The 16,769-nt window shown below is 39.5% G+C and overlaps 1 protein-coding gene and 1 long non-coding RNA gene across 5 annotated transcripts in view; one reads left to right on the plus strand and one right to left on the minus strand.

Moving 5' to 3' along the window:
* Positions 1–16,769, minus strand: part of SCOC (short coiled-coil protein) — a 36,015-nt gene that overhangs the window by 4,688 nt on the left and 14,558 nt on the right. Inside the window, exon 1 of one of the 3 annotated variants that reach the window (XM_059168365.1) lies at positions 4,023–4,141. The exons of 1 other annotated variant lie outside the window; for it this stretch is intronic. The gene's annotated coding sequence lies outside the window, so the exon portion shown is untranslated. Of the gene's footprint in view, positions 1–2,335; positions 2,436–4,022; positions 4,142–16,769 lie in introns of those variants that run through there. One more of the 3 variants, XM_059168379.1, reaches the window with a different exon arrangement.
* LOC131827563 (uncharacterized) overlaps positions 4,211–16,769 on the plus strand; it is a 56,295-nt gene continuing 43,736 nt past the window's right edge. For both annotated transcript variants that reach the window (XR_009352054.1, XR_009352053.1), the window contains exons 1-2: positions 4,211–4,473; positions 8,776–8,816. This is a non-coding gene — a long non-coding RNA (uncharacterized LOC131827563). The remainder of the gene's footprint in view (positions 4,474–8,775; positions 8,817–16,769) is intronic.

Raw genomic sequence — 16,769 nt, forward strand, 5'->3', positions numbered from 1 at the left:
TCTAATCTACTCACTGAAGCAGTGAGTAGACAGGTATAGACCTGCCAGTATTACTACTTTTTCAACAAATTATTTATAGAGCACCTACTATACCAAGGCACTCTTATGCCTCTGTATGCTAAATAGTAGAACCCAGATCCTACTGAACAGGATGTCTATATTCTAGAACCAGAATCTTAAGAGTTATTAGTGTATTGAGTATTCCCTCACAGTTTTGATTGTTAAATTGTGAGACAATTCAGATACTTGCATGAACATGGAGATAAAATGCTCAGTGTATGTATATATAAACTACCTCTGAAATAAGAGATCACTTGTTGGTCTAAAGAAGAAAGACATTTAACATCCCTTACATGGCATTATGAAAGACTTCACTAGCTACAAATGGTATAAAATTGACCTAATGCTTAATAAAAATCTACTGAGTCCTCTAGCATCTTTCTACTTATCTAGCATTAGAGCTGCTCTCCCTCAAATTGTTTTCACATGTTTTTAATCCTCAAGTTCTTTGTACTTCGGAGAAAGTTCACACATATATATGTGATATAATATGTACATATTATATACATAGTACATCTGCATTATACATATGTAATATAATGTACATAATATGTAAGATAATATAAACTTTTTCTGATGCAACAGCCAAAAGCAAACGTGATCTTGAGAGTACTTAGCAACAACAGCCTGCAGCTTGGCTATTTCTGCTGTTAAATAATATACAAAAGGTACTTCAAAATTCTGACATTTAGTGGTTTTAAGAATACAGCTCAAACAAAATTTTCATGACAGCTGAGAAGAGTTATAAGATACAAAAGCAAAGCAACAGATAATCATGCAATCAATGCATGACTTTGAAATCAAGTTTAATATAGGGATGTGGAATACTTCTTTGGTCTATGTTTCAGTCTAATACTAAAATTAAACCAAAAAGTCTTATACAAAGGTAAAGTGCTCCAAATTGATCAATATAATAATGAGGCCAGTTTCTGAAATTTTGGCCACATGTAACCCAAACAATGGAAAATCTGTGTGGCTTATCAACAGTTTGACTTCATCTGAAAAAAATGAAAGAACAAAAGGCAGAAAAATGGAATGGAAGGGGCTTGTTAGAGGAAAAATGAAACTTAGAAACACACACAGAAAACTGGGGTGGAGGCAAGAGCACAAAAGCCTGGTGGGCACAAGACAGTGCTAGGAGATATATAACAAAACCCAAGAGAACACTATACACATCACAGTCTATGTAAGATAGCCTCCATGACTGTACAGCACAAAATCTGTCCAACTCTAGGTGGCAGCCCTGGGCAAAAGGGTATTCATGACTCTTCAATGAAGCAGACAAGAGCACTGCTGGCTGTCTCTCCACAGCAACAACAAAGACAAACAGTAATTTTCTTATTCTGACGGGATTAAACAGGCTGGCCTCAAAATGCTATTCTTGCATATATTCAAGGTCTTCCAGTAAATTTAGAGTAACAGACTGATTTTATAAGGTCAGAAGGTTCATTGAACTCTTTTATCAAAGTATTTTAGCCACAGGTTTTATTTTCTTCCAAAATACAGTCAATCCTAAAACCTCACAATGTCTACATTAGCACAGGTACTTTGTCATAATATGCACTTAATACCAGACTGAGTTTTTCAACTATAAAATCTTTTTCTCAGTCTATACTTGCTATCACATCAGTTCAATTTCATGTGAAATGTACTTTTAAGAGTTCATTTTCGGGGCATCAGGGTAGCTCAGGTGGTTAAGCGTACTACTCTTGATCTCAGCGCAGGTCTTTATCTCAGGGTCCTGACTTCAAGCCTGGTACTGGGCTCCATGTTGGGAATGGAGCCTACTTAATTTAAAAAAAAAAAAAAAAAAAAAGAAAAAGAAAAGAAAATCCAGACCAAAGTATCTCTAGCATGAGGACACTGAAATGAGTGTGGGGTGTTAAGGCTGATCTGTTTATTCTAAAGCTGCCTTCACTCCGAAATGGATATGGTTCTTGAAGATCTGTCAACTCTGACCTAAGCCTAGGTTGGATCTTAAACGCTTTTCTCAAATTACAGTACGTTCTGGTGCCTATCTTCATCTGGCCTTGGTGGGGAGAAGAGAATCTAGAATTATTTTGATAGTATAAGTCCAGGAAGCAAAAAGTACAGAGAGAACAAGAGTCAGGAAGTGTGACAAACATTTAGGATGGATGCATTTTCCATGCCCACACTCCTGTGATCAAAGACTACTCTTTTACCAAAGGAGAACTCTACCTTCTCTTATAGTATCCTGAATAGTACCACTGTTAAGCAGTTTAGCACAGTGATAAAGGGCATAAATTTATATTACCTGGATTTAAATCCTAGCTCTGCTATTTATAAGCTCTGAAATCTTGAGCAAGGTTAACATCTCAGCCTCAGTTTCCTTATCTGTAAAATGATAAAAGTATGTACCTCACATTTTTGTTTTAAGAATGAGTTGAAATGTACGGTACTTTCAATGATACCTCATAATGTTAGCTATTATCTCCTTTACCTTTTGGCTCTAATTCAGGCCACAAAAAGAAGTTTTGGTAAAATCACCTGGTCTAGCCACTTCATTTTACAAACAAACGGAGACCAAATAATGGCTTACCCAAAATCACAAAAGTAGTCACTGACAGAGCCAAGACTACTAGGCTAGTTGTTTTCCATCACACCACCACAGGAATGCTCACCTCTGAGACCTAAGATTTTGAGACTTTTTCCTGATACCCACCCAACTTGTTTGCATCTAAAACTGATTTTCATGTCATCCACTTATTAGTGAATAAGACTACTAAAATAATGTCATTGTTGATTAACATACTAAATGCTTTACATATATTATTAGTTCATCAAATCAACAGAGGGCATTGTAATTTATATTCGTGGGTACTGTACCTCAGAAAGGCTACGTATCTGCCTTAGATTTCACAGCCAATTTTGCACCAAGATGCTGAAAGCAGGTCTAACTATGAAGTCCCTGTTTTTTCCATTGTATAATGGAAATACAGCCCTAATCTATGTGTGCCAAATATTTTTGCAGTCTTTGATGTTAAATTCCTTTGACATTTTACTAAGCAACTAAAGATAAATTTTATTCCATTCACGGCGCATCCACTTTCAACTTGGTCTGTCTGTTCAGGCCTGTTCAAGTTTTGCATTGTTCTGGCTAGATAAATCCAGTTTCAGATCCCACAGGATTAAGAAATTGACTGGCCAAAGGAGGACAGGAACGGAAGGTGGATCGCCAGAGAATGGCTAGCTATAGTGAATTTAATCGAGGAGTACAGCCACAGAATACACAAGCATAGCTTTGGATCATCAGGTAGAGACAGCGCCGGGCACATAGCACAGCAGGTCCTTAACATTGTTACGTCATAGTAGTGGAATCGATACATTGTATAACAAAAATCCTGCCTTTCCAAAGGCATCCTCTTTCTCCTTTTCAATCCTAACTCCCCAAAACTTGCTCGGCAGGATCCTTGAGGGAAGCCCAAGTAGAAACTAACCGGGAGCTCCTTTCGGCGCCAGGAAAGCTGTCGCCAGCCCTTATTTTACCGCTCGCTCGCCACCCTCCCCGCCTCGGCGTCCTCTCCTCCCACCTCCCGGGCTCTCCGCAGAGCAGCCACGGACTAGTCCCGGCGTGCCAGGCCCATCCTGCCCAAGCGTCCCTCTGCAGTCCCAGTTCAGGGCGGGAGGCTGGACAGCGGCCTTCGACTCAGAAGAGGCGCGAGAAGGCGGCGGGGGGGTCCGCCTAACGGACGCGAGCAGCCTCTCCCCAAAGGAACCCAATAAGAAGATGAGAAGAAGGTTACGCAGGGGCTCTGCAGGGAGTCAGGCCTGAAGCGCCCACCAAATGCCCAGGCCCGAAGCCGCTCTTCCTGGGCGCCTGGTGCGCCGGGCCGCGTCCAGCCCTCCCGCCCCCCATCCCACCCCACTCCCCAGGCGCTGTACGGGAGTCGCAACTCCAGCCGCCCGGGGCCAGGCCCTCCGCGGCCCTTGACTGCCCTCACCTGCCGTTGAAGAAGCCAGGAGTGGGAGGGAGCGGGATAGACGCCTCAGGCCCCAACTCTTGGACCAACCGGTATCGGCAGCTCCGCCCTCTGCGCCCACAGAGCCTGCGCCGTGCCGGGAGTCCCGCCCTGTCCCTCCCCGTCCCGCGCCGTGGCCCACCAATCCCCACTCAAGAAGACACGCCTGCGCATTAGCTGTACGACGCCCCAATCGTCCTTTGTCAAAGCCCCATGATCCACCTTTCGCCATAACAAAAGGACGTTGGCATCCAATCAGGATTGAGGCTGTTGTGGGCGGGTCCGGTAAAAGCAACAGCCAATGACAGTACAGGAGCGAAGTTAAGCGTGAGAAAGCCAGTCCAAAGAAAGCCGCTCTTCAGTCTCAGCAGGGGTCGGAGAAATTGCGGTCAGAAAGCCAGTATGGAAAATTCTGACAGCTGTCAGGAAGGAGGTTGGTAAAACCAAATGCTGGGGGAGAGGTAAATCATTCAAGTTTAAGAAAAGGGCATTTGTGGACATAATAGGTAAAGCCAGTGCAATACCGAAGTACCTCAATTCTAAAAGGAGACTTTTCCAACTTTTCTCACTTCCCAAATCGGAAAGTTCCTAAGTACACCCCTAGTGGATTGTTCCTCTCCTCATCCTTTCCAAACGATTATTAAATCCGTAGTGCAATTGACCATTTAAGGATATTTTAGCACTGAGAAAATACCTTAACAGTACTTTGGTATATAGAGCGTTTGCTCACCTTATCTCATTTTGATTCTCACAGTAACCCACAAAAAACAAATGAAGCTTAAGAGTAAATGCCTTGCTCGAGGTCATACATGCAGTATGAAATGCTGCTGCCAGGCTTTGGGATGTAATGCAATCTGGCTTGATAGCGTTCATTGGTATCTAGCACTTGACACAAAGCGGCTTGGGTTTAGTATTTGTAGAGTACGAGGTAGTAATACTATATTGTTTTGGCTTTGGCACATTCTCCTGAGTTGTAGAGGAGAGCCTGTGTCTGCCTGTTTCTTGACTTTTTTCACGTCTGGTTCAGTTTGCTGACCTACTGCCTTAACCTTTTTAAGAAATATGTAAAAAATATTCCACTTAAGTATTAAGAACTATACATTTGGCTGGACCCATGATACATAATTTGAGAAAATTACTAGAATGCAGCACAGGACCTAAATAAATAGAAAATAAGAAAGGCCCAGGGTCTATCCAGTAGGAATGTCAGAAAGAGAAACTAGAGAGAATGGTTGTGAGCCGTATCAAAGAATAATAACTAAGAATTGTTCAGGATTGTGGAATATTTGAATGCACAGATTCAAGAAGCACTTACTCTTGAGCAGGTGTAAAATAAAGAATTCCATATGTGGTGGCGCCTGGGTGACTCAGTGGGTTAAGCCTCTGCCTTCCGCTCAGGTCATGATCTTGGGGTCCTGGGATCCAGCCGGGCATTGAGCTCTCTGCTTGGTGGGGAGCCTGCTTCCCCCCCCCCCACCGCTTGCCTCTCTGTCTGCTTGTGACCTTTGTCTGTCGAATAAATAAATAAAATCTTTTAAAAAAAAAGTATTCCGTATGTGGACACATCCTGATGAAACTGCAGAACACCAAAGACTAAGAACTATTAAAAGCAACTTTTTTGTTGTTGTTATAGTGGCTTTTTTTTTTTAGTTTTAAATAGAATAAAATATACATAACACAAAAAAATTATCATCTTAACTATCTTAAAGTGTACAGTTCAGTAGTGTTGAGTATATTCACATTGTCATGCAACCAATCTCCATAACACTTTTCATCTCGGAAACCTGAAACTCTATACCCATTAAAAAACAACTCCCCATTTAACTCTCCCCTCAGCACCTGGCAACTCAATACTTTTTGTCTCTACAAAACATGATGGCTTTAGGACCTCATGTAGGTGGTATCTCTTAAAATATTTATCTTTTTGTGACTGACTTATTTCACTTATCATGACATCCTGAAGCCTCATCCATATTGTAGTATGTGTCAGAATTTCCTTCCTTTTTAAGGCTGAATAACATTTCCTTGTATGTATATACCACATTTTATTTATTCATTCATCTGGTGATGGACACTTGGCTTGCTTCCAACCTTTAGCTATTGTGAATGCTACAATGTGAATGTGATGTGTGCAAGTATCTCTTTGAGACCCTGTCTTCAATTCTGTTCAGTGTATATCCAGAAGTGGAATTGCTGGATCATATGGTAATTTGATCTATTTTAAAAGCAACTTTTTTCCCCTCTCTCTCTCTGCCTGCCTCTCTGCCTACCTGTGATCTCTGTCAAATAAATAAATAAATAAAATCTTTTTTTTTTTTTTAAAGCAACTTTTTAAAATGCGGTAATGACACAAGAATAGACAAAAAGAAAATTAGAGGGTAACTGTACCTGGAAGTTGGAATACACTAAATGTGTCTGATAAGAAGTGTTGGGCAGGTTGTGGAAAGGAACTATTCATGACTGCTGAAAGTGTAAATGGTACAATTACTTTGTTGTTGCTGTGGGCTTTTGTTTGTTTTTGAGAGAGAGGAGAGGCAGACAGAGAGTGAGAGAGAGAATCCCAAGCAGGCTCCACATCCTGTACCAAACCCAGTGTGGGGGCACTTGATCCCAGGATCCAGAGATCATCATCTGAGTTGAAATCAAGAGTCAGACACTCAGCCAACTGAACCACCCAGGCACCCTGGTATAATAACTTTGTAAATAGGCTATGGAAAAGACAACTGATGGTGGTTTTAGTTAGATTGGCTATTCACATAAAAAATGAAATTAGATTCTGACCTCCACTGCAAGTAAAACTGAATTCCAAATGAAGTAAATATTCCCTCTCTCACTATCTCTTGCTGTCTATCTGTCATAATAAATAAAATCTTTAAAAAAAATACTTGAATGAGCAATCATTAAAAATCCTGAAACAGAAGTTGTTGAGAGTATAAGCAATATAATAGAAGCTGCAAATAAGAACCAAATGGAAACTTTATAACTGAAAAAGAAAATAGCCGAAATATAAAACTGTAAAAAATCAGCAGTAGGATGAAGAGGAAAGAGTTGGTGAACTTGAGGAAATCTCAGTAGAAATTATTCAGTCCTAAATACAGGGAGAAGAGTTGGCAAAAACCAATGAACCAACCTCAGGAGTAGAAGACAACAAAAGAGATGCCATTTTGTGTCACCAGAGTCCCGGAAGAAAAGGAAGGAGAGTATAGATGGTTCTGAAAAACACTTGAAGAAATAATGGTTTTCCAATCTTCATAAAAGACAGTTTCATAAGAGAACGGTATGATGAGGAAAATAATGTCTCAAAGGCTCTGAGGATGGAGTATAATGAAAAAGACTGTTGAGAAACACTAATCTAGAGCACGAACATCACAAAGAGAACCCATTAGATAACATTTATTTCCTGATGGAAGAAGAATGTACAACCATCTATGAAAGAGTCCTACAAAAAAAAAAAAAAAAAAAAAAAAAAAGGAAAACAAAGTGGAACCTGACCTGATCAAGCCCATTAAGTAGCACTTTAACAGGAAATACAGAAATATATTAAATCTACTGCCTGGACAAAATTAGCAAAATGTGGCTATGGACAAAAAACAACAAGACAAAAACAAAAAACAAAGCCCCTTTCTTCAACAAAAAGAAAAGAAATTGCACTGGGGGGAAAAAGGAATAGAAAGAACTCTACAGATAAAAGGGCACTTATAATACATATTTTTAAAAACAGACCAAAAACCTGTGATTTATTTTGGATGCTAACACCATTTAGGAGACGCATGAAAGTGATTGCCATCAAGTAGAAAATGACTAGAGTATTCATCTTTTTTAAAATTCTGGAACCAAACATACATCACGTAAGATAATTAGACTTTAAAGGAGGTCTTTAGACAAATTATCTCAAAAAATGTAATGTACCAAAGATAAAATTAGAGAGCAATATATCAATCACAAAATGTTGCAAATTTGATAAAACAGTGTTGCTGATAATTGCAAATTTGATAAAAACAGTGTTGCTGATAATTAAGATTTGCCCTTGAAGATAGAAAATCCTTGAAATAACAAAAATGTGACAAAAAAGAACAGTACTCCCAAGTGGATATAAAAAGGGAGTTGGAATTTTAGCAAACCAATCATGAAGTGAACATTCATTAGGCTATACAGTTATTTTTATACAATGCTCCATATTTGCATTATATTTTTCAATTAAAAATGGTTTAAAAATAATCACAAAAGTTCCTTTCTTCTAAGTAAGGCAAACATATACATACAAATAGAAACCAATGAAATTGCACAGAATTTGTACATATTTGCTTGTAAGAAGAACACTTGTTATCTAAGGCATGTGTATATTAATATTATAAAACATCTAAGTAAAGGCATACAATTAAAATACTCTTCATAGAGAATGGGGAACTCCAAATTGAAAATTATTGTTACAAAGCAATGTATCATGTGAGGAAGAAATGATAAATTGTAGAGAACTTCCAAGATCATTTTGATGTTCCAGACTGACATAGTCTCATCATGAACATGAAACCTAACTTGTCTTAATTAGAGAGTTGTAAACATACTGGGGATATTTTAAAGTGAAATATGCTAAATGGAGGCATTTTGATAACTTTCAAGTGTAACCAGGTGTGTTCCCTGGTACTTTATGCTCATTAGTTTGCAAAATGTGTTTCATCTCATTCCTAAATAAGAACTCACATTTTCCTTTTTACTTATTTTTTTCCCTTGAAAGGTTATTGAATTCATTGGAGAACGAGTGCTGTCCTAAATTTGGTGAGTCAAGAATATACTGTACTTGTTGAAAATTGATTTCAAAACTAGACTTAATAGGATATCATACTGGGGTGCCTGGATGGCTCAGTCGGTTAATCATCTGACTCTTGATTTCAACTCAGGTTATATCTCAGTGTTGTGGGTCTGAACCCACAGTCGGGCTCTGTGTTCAGAGCGGAATCTGCTAGTCTCTCTCTCTCTTTCTCTTTCTCAAATAAATAAAATCTTAAAAATATATGTACCATACTCTGCTATTCGGTAAATTAAGCTGTATACTCTTCTCAAGATTGTAATTTCTTGATAATAACCAATAATTGGCTAATTTGAGGAGAGTTGTTTTCATTCATTGGTTTAATAGAGAAAAAGTAAGAAATTACCAGTGTGTTTTTAGAGTTTCTCTAATGAGAATTCAGAAGGACTTCAGGGTCTTCATGGAATCAAGCTTTGAACTTTATGGCAAAAGTGAAAGTAATTGGGAATGATTATACAGTCTTGATGCTTATTTTTCTTTACACAAAGTAATGGTTTGGCTTATTGGTTTGTTTTAAAGATTTTATTTATTTATTTGACAGAGAGATAGAGAGCACAAATAGGCAGAGCTGCAGGCAGAGAGAGAGGGAAAAGGAAACTCTCCGCCAAGCAGGGGGCCTGATGCTGGGCTCTGAGATCCCAGCACCCTGGGATCAGAACCCAAGCCGAAGTCAGATGCTTAATGTACTGAACCACCTAGGCCCCCCTACAAAAAGTAATGTTTAGTCAGTTTCCCAAAGATTGGCGCTCATCTCTCTGGCTGTACAAGATTAGCTTTTAACAATTGTTTATGACATTTTATTGTCATTGAAAAATATGAACAATACAAAAAACCCTCAGCTTGCTGATGTCATTGCCTAGAACAAAGCCAAGTTCACTAATAATGTAAATTATAGGGCAACTGGGTGGCTCTGACTCTTGATCTCAGCTCACACCTTGATCTCAGGGTCGTGTGTTCAAGCCCCATGTTGGGCTCCATGCTGGGTGTGGCACCTACTTAAAGATAATTTTTTAAAAAGATGTTAATTAAATGGTTAATTTAATGTGGCAAATAGTGTGATGTTGGTTGTAAATGACTGGGCTGGAGAGCCTGATGTATCAGCATCCCAACAAGCCTTGGTTTGAAGAAGAAGAAACCTGAGTTCCAGCTCTGGCTCAACCTATATTCATCCATTCAATTCTTCATATAGTTACTAGTTGAAAAATTTATTTCAGTGTTCATTTTGAGCTAGATACTGTAGAATATCCAAATATTTGAAATTGACCATAAGTCTGTGGGAGATGATGCACTTTACTATAGACTCCTGTTTCCTCAAATTAGGGACTGTAATGAAGTTCATCCTACTTCTCTAATATTACATAAAGTACCACTGAATTTATGGAATAACACTGCCAGTGAATGATAACAACGGTTCCCATATTTAGGCAGCCCGTGATGGTCTGGTTGTGTCTGACCATCGAGCCCTTGGTAACATGCCTGTTGGGTTCTGAAAGCTTTCTTGAGTGACTTATTTTGGGGCCACTCCATTCCAGCTTTTATGACTTGGAGTTTCTGTGATTCTCTGTACAGAAATCTACCAGTATCAGTCATTTTGGCTGCGTGCGTGTTCCACTTAATCTTTATAAAACACTCTCATTTAAAATCAACACTAATCACTGGGCTCTGGGAGCATAAAAGGGATTTGGTTTTAATATGACAAAGTGATTCTTGGAAGGGCACTGGAGTCAGGGTAATAGTGAAACTGATGTTTTGTATGAGAATGCATGTGAGTTGCTAGCAACGCTCTGCAATGCAAGAGCTGCTGGGCTATCAGACTTCTAGTACACAGGCCTAGTTATCAGAGCCTTCCATTCCTCTAGGAACTGTTTGCACTAAAAATAACCAACCTGGGAGAGCACCTTTGTCAGACCCTGGGACTTTATATTACTTTCTTCTTTTCTTTTCTTTTAAATTTTATTTATTTATTTAACAGAGAGAGGGAGGAAGAGAGACAGCACACAAGCATGGGGAGCAGCAGGCAGAGGGTGAGGGAGAAGCAGACTCCCTGCACCCAATGTGATGTAGGGCTCCATCCCAAGATTCTGGGATCATGATCTGCGCCTAAGGCAAGACACTGAACCCACCACACCACCCAGGCACCCCTGGGATTTTACATTGCTTATAAGCTAACAAGTTAGCCTGTTTCACACTCAGGAATGCTGGAAGGAGACATGAGGTGCCTGCTCTGAATCCAAGGACTCTCTTACATGTAGCTCACTGGCAGCATGAGGTTTGCTTCTGTTCTCCATGTCCCCCGAGCCCCACAGTAGAGTGGCTAGGAGTCCGGCTCGGGGCCTGCACACGCAGTGGGTTATGGTATAGGGAAGAGCACTGTGCTCAGCGAATCTATTGCTCTTACAGGTAGTGGAAGCAAGGAGAGGCATTACCTCAACTCTCAAAGTTGCTCTTGGTAGACACACCCTGAGGAATGGTCTGGATGAAGAAAGACCCTGTGCTCTTGGCCTACCCCAAGAACATGTCCTGATGCTCAGGGCTCATTACGGACTACCTCTCCCCCTGTACCTCTAACTCGAATAATCTTTAGTTCTGTGACGAATTCCCGTTTTCCTTCCTCCAGCTAACCCAGTTATTTCCGGGAAATACTACAAGATGTCTGTCTCATAAAGTGATGGTGGGAGGCCTAGTAGGCAAAGTGGAAGAGAAGCACAGGAGTCTGCATGAAAGAAGCCTCAGTAGGAGAGTCAATGGCACAGTAACAAGTGTGTTTTAAAAATAATTCGTATTTTGTAGCTGTTTTGGAGTCCTACCCTTTCTTTTTCACTGTTTCACCACACTTTGCAACAGTTGGAAGGAAGGACAGACCTCTTGGGAATTTGTTTTAAAATAATGGTTGAAATGAATAACTTTCCGGATAGTAATACTCATCACAGCAAAAGCACATGAAAGCGCCCTCAGTTTGAAGCAGAGTGTGTGTCCAGGCTCCCTTTCTTCTTTTCTAGTGAAGGCAGAAGACAAGAGAAAGCCTGGCTACTCAGGGATGAGTAGTGGCCTCTGTGTCTGGTCTACAGTCTGATGACAACTCATTTAAATCAGTTCAAGTCCCCTTAAAACTGTAGCAGAAATAGGTCCTCAGGTTGTGGAAAGCACCCAGAATGCCTTGTTCCTCATCCTTAGTGAGAGAATTATGGGTTTTGAGTTTCTTTATGTAGTACAGGCAGCAAAGTATAAGAAAATATAATGTAGTTTTCACTTTGGGAGAAAATCAATATGGCTATCTGGAGTTCATCCTTCTTTCAGAAGTTTCTTCAGAGGCGATCTCTCTGGATCTTTAAGTGTCAGGGCATTAATTTTACTTAGAGCATTGTTCCTCCCTTCCAAAGAGTTTTCTGTTGAAGTAAGTTTTAATATTTTTGTCTAACAAACATCTCTGGCCACAGCCCAACTCAGTATTTTAACATTTCTTGCAAGGATCTCTATGGCTTTGGATTGAATGTAAAAGTGTGCTGTCTCCTCTTAGCATTACCTCATAAAAGCCACTGGCCCTTTTTGTGCTGCAAGGGGCCATCTACAGGAGCAGGAAATATAGTGCTTATCCTAAAGGTCTGTTGGGAAGATGAAATAAAAATACTTGAGGGAAATTTGCCTGGCATGGTGGTCTGTAAGAACAAATTGTATCTAAAACCTCCTATACCTGATGCCTTAAATTCCTTGAGGGCACCAGTCAATCTTCATCATTAATGAAGCCCCATTACCAAGCTTGGGGCCTACATGGGTGTCCATAAATGCAGGTTGAATGAGTGAATGAATGAATGATGTCTGTGCTGCATTAGAAGATGATACTCAATTTCCACAATGTCTTTCCACCCAGAGCTCACTTGACTTTCTGTCAAATGACCTCACTGCTCCTTACCCTATCCCAGTGAGAGGGCAGAGAAGCCAAAGAAGTAATTTTCCTTGTGGTTCTAGTCAGGGCTCTTTCCACTTTCAGAACATTAGGCACACATGAAACATCACCTATAGTGACAACCAGTGTGACCTCATCACAACATATCCCTCTGACAACTGCCAGGAGATACACAGAATAAGCCTAAAGACACCACGAATGCCATTTGGGGCCTTAAATAAGGAACTGCTTGATTGCATGTATTTGCCTTTGAGATGGTACACTAGTGACCTCTAGTGGCAAAATTGATTTAAGATGTTTTCTATTTCACAACAAAAAATTTTACTTCATTAATCAATCCTCTGTTTTCCCTTTGTTTATTAACATTTTCTACTTGTAGAATAACCTGAATTATGCACAGTGATTTATATCTGTTAATATCCAAATATTATTTTCGCATTTCAAAGAATCATAGAACTTTTGAGCTGGAAGAATTCTCAAAGGGATTTATTGGTTTTATTTCATCATGTGCCGAAAATGAGCCCCAGAGAAATAAAGTGACTTGCCTGAAGTCTTACCCCAGGAGTGGGACTAAAAGTCTAATGAGTCTAAGGGTCTTTCCGAACTCCGGAAAGCTGCACCCCCAGCTGACATCTGAGCTCAGCATGAGAGACTCCCAAGCCAGAACAACCCAACTAAGCCCTTCCTGCATCTCTTAGCCACAAAAACAGTGAGCAAAATAAAGTGAATGTTGCATTACAACACAAGTTCTTGGATATATTACGCAGCAATGATTATCAGAGCAAAGAACTTATTTAGGATTTTTTTTTGGACTCTATAAAAAATACCCATTGAAAAATACAAAGTGATGTATGCTTCTGAAATACTCATGGAATCTCAGCTGACCTATTAACAGGCAATAATAGCAGCTCTAAGAAATCAAGGAGCTCTTGGTGAAAATGAACGCATATTCTAATTGATAGAAATATAAATTCTCCTTTCATTAGACTTCAGATTTTAAATATGTAAAATTTGAAAATTTGGATCAAAATGAGGACATACGTGTGTCCTATAAAAATCTATGAAGTCCTATAAAAGTGAGTCACTGTCAATTGAAAAGTATATTTTGAGCTCTTAATGTGTTAGTCATTTGAGAGAATATTGAAGTCTCTCAAAGAGTTTATTATCTATTTGTTAAGATACATAGGACCCACAATAGATAGAACAAGCATAAAAGAGTGTGGTACTAAGTATGATAGAACTTTGAAGAGAAGAGAGAGCAGTTGGGCTGGGTTAGGAACACACAGAACATTTGGAGAGGCATGTGAAGACACTTTTCTGTCTAGTCTCCCTACTGTAAATTCCCTGAGAGTTGGCAGTGCTTTTGCCACAGTTTCTACTATATATCCAATACCTGCCGCATAAGAGGGTCCAATATAACATGCCAAATTAATAGTTGAATGATACATGTGAGGAGGTAGTAGGAAATAAATTGGATATCAAGAGTTTGAACCAAAGAGAATTAACAGATGAAGGAGTGAATGAATGATTCAGCTGAAGAGGGTATGGAACGCCAAGCAGGAATTTGCTAAGATAAATTCCTAAGGTGGTAAGTGACATGTTTTCTAGAAAAATTTGTATAGACGTAGTTTGCAGGGAAAGTTTGGTAGGAAGAGACTTTACAGCAAGAAGAGTACATAATAACAGCAGTAATAGCAAATGGTTATTGAGTTCTATTTGTAAGGTGCTGAATTGAGCACTGAAAATATCTCATTCGATCCTCACCATAATCCTCTAAACTGGATACTATGATTCCATTTATTTTGCACATGAGAAAACTAAGATTCTGAGCGCTAAGTCATATGACAGTTGCAATCATGCAGCGTGAGAAGTAGAGGCAATGGAAATGGAGAAGAGGGAACATTACCAAAAAACCATTTTAAAGACAGTAAAAGCAGAATGTATTGGCAGATTAAATTAACTGGGGCAGACAAAGGTGTGGGAAGGGTCAAAGATGAGTACGGTTTTCAGCCTCAGGTTCTAGAAAATGATAGTACCTTGGTGCAGCTCTACCCTGAAGATGGGTTTGCTTATAGTTCCTCCAGCCCTTTTTAGCCTAATGTTCTGAGAGAGAATTAAGCCCTCCTAAGGTATCCATTGTGTGCAATAAATGGTCTCCTTGCATTTAGAAAGGTACTAGTTTTATGGTATCCCTGGAGTGTTGAGAAAGTAGTCCCACATCCTTTTCTGTGTTTCATGGTTCATTTCCTTGTTGAGAAAGGTTGAAATTATTTAGCAGAAGATTTCCTTTGGAAAACTGTAACATTTACTTAGTCTATTTACCCTTGTCCTTTGCTGGTCTAGTAAATCACCTCAAAAAACTGTTTAACTTTGACTACGAAAGTACTGGTTCTAAAGTTCTGACTTTGCTAAGTAATTTCCTAGCTCTGAGCAACCAGATCATTCAATGGCCCAGTCGATTGAATTTAATTGTTTTGCTCTTCTGTTTGTTTTCTCTATAAAGAATTTTCTTGGAAAGAGTTTGTTCTTCCATCAGTAACTCTGCCTTTGTAAAACGATGACCAGAATCTAGACCTTGTCAGTCGGTCCCACTGTCCCACTATGTAGACAGTCCAGAATTTCTGGGGCTCTATAGGTACTGAAGCAATGAGTGCTTCCCCTTTCCCTCCATGGGGTTGATGCCCTTTCCCTGCTTTGTAATCCACGGAGGCTGGGGAGCGCTTACCTCATGGTGACCTTTCACTGGGGAGTCCTGGGCATTGAGCAGAACACCTACAGAATCCTTGAGGTCATTCACCAGGCTGATGAAGTAAAGTTTCTACAGCCTCCCACCCATAAGTCATTCACCTTTTATGTCTTTTTTTTTTTTTTGAAGATTTTAAGTGATCTCTACACCCAGTGTGACTCGAACTCAAAACCCTGAGATCAAGAGAGAGTTGAATTCTCTACCAACTGAGCCAGCCAAATGCCCCTATGTCTTTAACTATTTAAACTTAGTGAAATTCTCTGAGAGGGATTACTAGGACTGAGGTGGTGACAGAAAAAGAAAAATAACTGCTCTTTCAGGTAGAACTATAATAAATTATAGGTGGATTTTAGCTAACTACAATACACAGTTCATATTTTGAGCTTATTTTTTGCATATTAGCAGTGAGAATTTTTAAAACTTCAAAAATAATTTGCTTAGTCAGGAATATTAATTATGGGGAATTTTCCATTATATACCCACATATTATTACTGTACTTGTACATAGATTTTTTGGGGTACAAAAACCATAAAAGAGCATTGTACCATCTAGTGTCATCTGTAATAATAGATCACATTCATTCATCTTTCACTAAGTGCCACATGCTTTCACAAGAACTATCTTATTCAGTTCTTGCAAAATTTTTATGAGGTAGACACTTGCTGTCCCCATGCTCTGGATGAAGAAGCCAAAGTTAGAGAGCTTAAATCACTTGCCCTGTGTTACCATGGCCATCTGAGCCTGGATTTAATTCCAGAGACTTCAGCTGTGGAGCTTGCGGACTAATCATTACTCATTGCTGCCTGAAGAAAAGGTATACTCCGTACATGAAAAACAACCAAGAGAAAACAACCAACCCTTAGCAGCAGTGTTTGCATGGGAGCAGTTAAAAACTTAGCAGCAATGATTGCAACTATTGCAAATTATAAGTGCTTAAGCCTAAATTTACCCGAGCCATGGACTTCCTTTCCATGTACTTAAAATAATAAAACTGAAACTTTTCAAAAATGATTATTCAACTCAGATGCGTCAGATATTGCTTTATCTCCAAACCCTTAAGTCAACAACCGATAGGGAGTGTGGTCAATGCCGGAATGAAAGGAACGAAAAGTGTGAAAGTCAGGCCATGAGAGCAAGATGGAGAACAAACGGAGGACATAGAACCTCTTAGAGGTGTGAGAGAGAAGATGGGGTAGAGGATAGAACAAGGCCACACAGGGCAATCAAGAGAGGATGAAAGGCAAGGTAAAGATAAAGAACAGAGTGGATTT

This window comes from Mustela lutreola, chromosome 1 (assembly GCF_030435805.1).
Source record: "Mustela lutreola isolate mMusLut2 chromosome 1, mMusLut2.pri, whole genome shotgun sequence".
NCBI lineage: Eukaryota > Metazoa > Chordata > Mammalia > Carnivora > Mustelidae > Mustela > Mustela lutreola.